The following is a 6,936-nucleotide window of genomic DNA, read 5'->3' on the forward strand; positions in this document are numbered from 1 at the left end:
CTAACACACACACACACACACACACACACACACATGCACACATGGACACACACTAAGCATTTACTCTTAGAAGCAACAACGACGACGACGTCGACGACGACGACACACACGAAAGCATTGCTGTAGCTGAGGCTGAAGCTGAATCAAGCATCGAAAGCAGTAGCATCCACATTCACATCCACATCCACATCCACATAACGGCACTGGGTGTGGATGGTGATGGCAACACGATGGTCAGTCCCCACAATAAGTAAGGGTCTGCCATGAAGATAAAACGAAGACCAAGGAACGAACTGTTTTCTGCAAAATGTTGTTTGCATACTACTTGCGACATGTGAAAAGGATAAGAGTGAGCATGTATATGTGTCGGTCTCTCTCTCTGTGTGTGTGTGTGTGTGTGTGTTTGTGTGTGTGTGTGGTTGTGTGTGTATAATATGACGCTGTATTAGTGCCATATAGCGGACGATGCCGCAAATAGTACGTGAGTGGGAGTTTGGCGCGATTGGGGACCGCCGGACTGGACTGGACTCGTTGTGGGCAGTTGCCACGGACTGACGTGGAATTGCTCTAAATGTGGGTATGAGTGTGGGTTGTGGGTTGTAGATTGTAGGTTGTACGTTGTAGGTTGTAGGTTGTTCGTTGGGGGTGGGGCTGTCGTAGTGAGAGTGTGAGTTTTGGTCAAGCAACGCGCCGTTGCCTGGGACTGAGACGGGACAGACGACTTGATGGTTAGCTTGGGTATGAGATTGGGATAGTGGAGGAGGAGGGAGTGGACTTTGTCCGGGCAACAGCAACATCTCTAGAGCTGATGCTGTGTCGTGGGAGCGACTGGTAGATGGAGGTAAAGATGTGCGCTAGGCGATTGTAAAATTTCACATTTTAGAGAATTAGACGTTTTCTCGAAAGCACACACATACGTATCTTATATAGGTATGTGTATATAAACATACATACAAGCTACAGCTTGTAAGCACACACACACGTATAGATATGTTTTACTTATATGGTAAATGAATACATATACGTATACTTTATATGTACGCCTTACGTACGCAAGATGAAATTTTGTACATAGGCAAATTCTGCTCTTGTGTTTTTTTATGTGTAAGCGAAAGGCAAAGAAGTGGATGTTTAAGCAAAATTTTGATATTTTTGGGCATTTTGTATATTTACGATGTTAGACCGTCCAACCCCAAAATTTCAAATCCTTGGAATGTTGTAGTATTATAGTCGAGATACACGAACCTGAGATACTCCAAGACATAATTAAGGCTATGTAATCAGTTGCTATTTATAATAAAAATCACAAATAACTTCTTGTCAAACTAAACACAATTGGAAAATTCTATACAAAACAGTCTTAAAAACAATTATAGATAAGTCTAATGTATTTGCAAATCAAGATAAATCTCCTTTCCCATCTCCATAGAAAAATAAGAAACTGAAATACTGCTCCAATTTAGAAGATGTAGGCTTAATTGGCAAATAATTATTTTTAGAGATTTGAAAGAATTTAAAATTTATTGCATTGCCTGAATTGCATTTATGAATAAATAGACAAAAATTAGCAATATTAAATTAATCTATTAACTATTTATACTATATTAACTATATAAATTAATAATAATATTAAAATTTGAAATACATTTGTAACTTCGAAAATATATTCGAAAAATTAAATCTCTGGCATTTTATTTTTTTAACGGTTATTTGTAAAAACAACTGTCATCTAAATTCGTTTAGATTTCTGGATTTGATTGTTACATTTGATTGTTATGATATAGGCACACAAGGGCACAACTTGGGGGGCAAAAGAGGCAAGAAGGATTTGAAGGCCCTGATGTCCAGGGGCTCCGCTGTTTTGTATTTAAATTAAGAAAGACAGTAAAATAAAATAAAGCAAACTGTGCCCCCAACATTTTTGACCTGTCCCCGAAATAGCTAGGTGCGGCCCTGTACATATAAGGATTTTTAATTCTCAGCTTTCTATAATGTGCGTATCTCTAAAAGTCTATCTTAATTTTGTTAAATCCACATACGAGTGTGGCTAATAACCAATTGACCTTCTGGAGCTATATACTTCATATGAGATTCCTCAAGGACGTCAAAATTTAAATTTATTTTTTTTATCTTTAAAACGTATTTTGGCGATCCAAATTATTTAGAGAAATAATAGACACAGTGTGCTACGTCTTGAGAAAATGGTTGGGCGGGGAACCAACTTTTTCATATTACAGTTTCGTGGAATTTATCATATCAAATTGTACACTGATAAAAAAAATGTTCTAAAATCAAGATTTTGTTCTCAGATCTAAGATTTTTGGTCTAAAAATGCGTCGAGAACATAAAATTCTTAAATTAAGAGAGCACATCTTGATTTTAAGAACATTTAAAATAAGATCAAGATCTTATTTTAAGAATAAATGTTCTTAAAAATAAAATTAATACATTTATATTTAATTCTGTTTTAGTAATTTTATAAATGTTATTTTAATATGTTGGATTCGAGCCGCCGCCTACTGCTTCACAACTGAAGCGGCCTCTCTAACCAGAGCGCCACGGTGCCACCATTTGTTTGATACGAAATAATACTTGTTTATACTTTCGTAACTATTTAAGATTTTTATTCTTATATTAAGATTTTAAGATTTTTTAGATTAATAATCTTAGTTTTAGTAGTTTGGTCTTAAAATAATCTTATTTTAAGAACAAAATATTTAAGATGAATGTTCTTGATTTTAGAACTTGGTCTATTTTTTCAGGGTAATGTATTTGAGATTATCCTTGAGCTACTTTCAATGTAACCTTTCATACTAAGCTTATATCAAATAGAAGCTGTTTCCCGAAAAAAAGATGAGGGCCAGGATTAAAGTGTTCCTAATATCTTATCTCAAAAAAAATGTATTTAAATTAATTCAAGACAAAGATAAAAATTCCTTTATTAAAATTATATTTCGATTTCTTTCAATACTGCAATTTTCTGAACATGATTTTTATTGGCATATTGAAAAAACTAAGTGTCTTTATACGGGAATACATAATTAAAATTGTATGTTGAGGCTTTTCTGCACAAAATACCTTTAATTTGAAGTTATTATTGGAATTAGATGGCCTTCACACAATTGCGACAATTATGAAGTGTGAAATTGAAAAGCTACATATGTTATGTATGTAAACACTTATGTACAATATCAACTCAAGTTCAAGGTTATGTTTATTATGTGCATTATTTGCTTACTTTTACTTAGGTAATTATGTACATACCAACACAAAAGCCTATAAGCCATTTGCAGTCTTAATCATATACATACATATATTTACATATGATACTCACATGAATGTCATGTGTGTGTGTGTGTGTGTGTATGAGTATTCATGCACAATGTTCAGTCGCATTCGGACTGAGCTCATTATAATTAAATAGGCAATAGGTTGACGTTGTCCTAATTTGTCGAAATGTGAATGTATGTGTTTGACTGAGTGTATTTATGAGCTGGCATTAACAGACACGTATACGTACACATTAATAAGCATACATACATAATTATTGTCATAATTATTATTATAATGATACACACATTATAACGTCTAGTCACATGGCAGGCATATAATATGTGCATTTCGATTATGTACGCATGTGTTTACATAAATGCATCGCGTTGTACATAGGTATGAATGTGCATTTATGCTTACATTATTAAGTAAATATATACTTAGTGAGAGTAGTTATATACATTGTGCATACATACCCATGTACTTGTTTATGCACAAATAAGTACCAAGTGTGAGTGACCCCCATGTGGTATCTGATTTCACTGAGTTGGCATTCCCTAAATAGAGGTCAATGTCAGAGCTACTTATACTTTAATTGTAATATTATGTACTCCTTGAGGTGCCTAATTATATGCTATAATTACACAAATGCAAATTTCTCCACACACATACACATTACGTCATATGAATGCCGGCCTAAACCAGTGGTGTCCAAAAGCAGACTATAAAATATTTTTTTTTATCACATGTGATAGGGAAATACATATGTAGTTATTTCGTTAATATACAGAAACGCCGCGTAGATATATATTTACATATGTCAATTATAAATATGTATATAATAATATTCTACCAGGTAATTTTAATTACTCAACGTAAACTTAATGCAGCTGACCCAAATTACGAAATTAGGTTTACAATAATATAAAAATTATTTCTAGTTTATGTCGTTAAAAAGAAATTAAATATTTAAAGTGAAAAAACATACAAACACACCCAGTGTTCAAATAAATATTAAGTAATCCAACATATCTTGCATGGATTGTAAGACTAATATGTTGCTAGAGGAAACTTTCACAAATTCTGAAATTTGAATAAATTTTAGATGTATTTTTCTTCTGTGAAAATCTACATAAAAAAAAGTTGTACACCCTCTGTAAATGAGTTTAAACAATTTGTGTAATATATAACGCATTTATGAACTTTAATGTAAATTAAAGTCTCTTAACCAAATCTATTCTATGATGCTAATCTTTGATTTACATTGGAGTCATTAAGAATACCGGCATACATGGTTTGATCGTAGCTTAAATATTTAAGTAGCTTATGTTAAAAAGTATTTTGAAAAAATAAGTCTCATATTATTGCAATCATCATCATGAATTATAATAACAATCCACACTCGAAGCATTAAATCGCCTAATCGTCAATTAATTATCAATATATTCGTAATCACAGTTAAGTAGCTGCCCATAAACACGGGCAATGCCTGTAAATATATCTTATTGTAGTCTTTTTACGCCTACTTTTAGTATCTCAATTTATGTGGTACAGGTACAGACCATAAAGATCTCAGAAACGAGCTATTAAAGTGGAACTGCACACAATAGACTCAATCGTATACCGAGGGCATCGACATTCAGTTACAACTCCCCCCTTGACCCAGCAGTGCAACTTTACATCAATCGTGTGTCGTATGTGGACATGTCTGTTTGTTTTAGCTCATAAAATTCAAATAAAAATTTTACTTTCGCTATCGCCAGAGGAAAAGTGTCTCGATCCCTCATAGTCTGCAAAGTATGTCCTTATGTGGTATGAACTTACGTACTTCCTACCACATACTTTGCAAAAAATTGTGAATACAGCTAAAAAGCAAGACGCGTGCCACATGTGGCAACATTAGTACGTGTATATGTAGTCAGTGTATGCAGCGTAATAAAATCAACGAATTCATTGAAAATGTGGTAAATACCATACCACAGATTTGTTATTGACTGTGCTTTTATGGGAAAATATCATTTGTTGTTGATATGCTAACGTAATAACATAATGCCCAAAAATGGCATCCAAGACGGAGCATAACCTTTCCAAGGGATTGCTGCCATTCATTTACCAATATCATAGGGTATATTAACGTTTTGTGTAAATTAGTTAAGTCAAGGCTTTAGCAGCGGTGGGAACATCTGTACTCCTACTGCACCGAGTGGTCTACCCGTGTTTTTTGGTAAGTGGCGCCAGAGAGGCGCACACGCACTCTAGTAAAAATATGCTGAATCGTATTTACGGCAAATTTATTTTTAATGATATAAGTGAGATGTGTTAGAGGATATCTCGTAGTCGACCAATCTAAGCTGCAGTGCTCAATTTGGTTCACACACATGTATTTACATAACAAATCATCCAGGATTTTATACAATGCTTTTAATTATGTCAAGCAAATGGAGCTAAGTAAAAAGCAGAAAGAAATGAAAAGGAGAGCAAAGAAAATGAAAACAAAATAAGAAAAAAATAACGTTCAACTTTTCACTTTTGTGATAGTTTTTAGTATTTTTATATTCTTTTAACAAAAGTTCAAAGTCCAATTGAGTGAAATCGAAAGTGCTCTCAGTTTATGTACATGGAACATATATATATATATATATACACATATATATAGTAAGGGAACTTACATACATACTTAGGAGTGCATGTGTAGCAATAAAAATGTTGGACTTAAATTATTGCTTCGAATCGAGGCAAAAGCGGGTAGCGTATAACCGCAATGGTAAGTCCGAACTAAGGGGAAGGAGGGTAGAGAAGGGTGGTAGGTGGTGGATGTTGGATGGTGGAAATGGGGACTTCCCATAACCTAGTGTCTGTGTGGGTTTTATCCCGTTGTAAGAATAATGTGATTCCTGTCCTTGAATCATAAAACCAATTTTTTCCACTTCTTTTCTGTCTATGTGTAAGGATTTCTTCTTTTTTTCTTTTTTGTTTGCACTTTTTCGAGCAGACTTTGTCTATATAAAAATATATATTGCATGTCGTATGTTGTGTGCTCCTTAGTCGTTGGTCTACTCAAAGCCAGACTGGTGTCGAGGTCGAGGTCGGCTAGGGGTTGGGGTAGGGATTGGGGTAATGGTTGGGGTTGGCATTCGGAGTGGTCACTGCCATAGCCGGCATTTTTTTTTGTAGGTGTCTCAAAGCTAAAAGAAAGAAAGTGGCCCTACATACTTACCAAAATAGTTTATATATGTACGTATGTAATATGTACATACATACAGCATGTATACATACATATGTATGTGTGTACATATTGACCAATATTGCGACTGGGAAGGATTGAAGAAGGCGTGAAACTTTTATGTTTGTTTTTATATTCAATTCACAAGTACCTAACAGTATGACTCTCTCCATCACCGTTCCTCCTAGAAGAGTGGCAACTCAATGACTTTCTGAGTGCAGGGGGGGGGGGGGTAGGGAGTAAGTGTATTTATCTGTTGCTCTCCTTGTATTATTTTTAAACATTTTCGGATTATTTGATACATAATCTACACTAATGCATGCACGTTTACGAGCCTGATGTCTGACTAATATTTACAAACTTCCTTTATTAAGGCCGTCTGTCCGTCTATCTGTATGTGTGTGTGTGTGTTTGTGTGTCCTTCACCCATCTTTAACATT

This window comes from Drosophila innubila (assembly GCF_004354385.1).
Source record: "Drosophila innubila isolate TH190305 chromosome 3R unlocalized genomic scaffold, UK_Dinn_1.0 2_E_3R, whole genome shotgun sequence".
Taxonomy (NCBI): Eukaryota; Metazoa; Arthropoda; class Insecta; order Diptera; family Drosophilidae; genus Drosophila; species Drosophila innubila.